The following is a 711-nucleotide window of genomic DNA, read 5'->3' on the forward strand; positions in this document are numbered from 1 at the left end:
TTCGTAAGCAAACTAAAATTCACGTGCACAACCCCCTGCTGAGTGGTGTTATACATACACACGATTGATTGTTTTGTCACTTTCGGTGTTAAGACACTTAACTCGCTCAAATGGCTGTATAGGAATATTACAAAACTAAGTCTGTTGAAATACTGCAACATCAATATTAATGGTTAAAGGGTATAGTGGTCTGCAATTAGACTGGGAGAGTGAGGCATAGATATATGAGTGGCATTTCCCAGATGTACGTTTCCTCAAATTAAAGGTGATATTATCGTAAAATGAATCGAACAAATTCCGCTGCCATTTTTGTCTCTGTGGGTGAGAGGCGACAAGGTAAAGTTCAACCAAACTAAGCTGTCTTCTGGCGAACGTTGCCCTCCACAGTAGCTTCAGTAGTGGTCAAACTGTATATATGATAAGTATCTGTCAAAATCGGCCAAGAATGTAAATTTGATACCATCACCAAAGCCAATTTGCTGCTTGTTTTGAAACGTCTACGTGAGAATTTGCTGGCATTTGTCAATTATGTATGCTGCTATTTAAATCACCTGTGTGCGTGTCATGATTAATGTTTGTTAAACTGTGTTAAACATGGGAAGCGGGTTTTGCTTGTAGCGATGTGTTTAACAGCGTTCGGTGTTAATATTAACGATAATTATTCGTCATCACTGTGCTATTTACTTCGAACATTACTGTATATTATCACAA

The sequence above is a fragment of the Haliotis rubra genome, unplaced genomic scaffold, assembly GCF_003918875.1.
Source record: "Haliotis rubra isolate DU_JTF1 unplaced genomic scaffold, ASM391887v1 Scf193, whole genome shotgun sequence".
Taxonomy (NCBI): Eukaryota; Metazoa; Mollusca; class Gastropoda; order Lepetellida; family Haliotidae; genus Haliotis; species Haliotis rubra.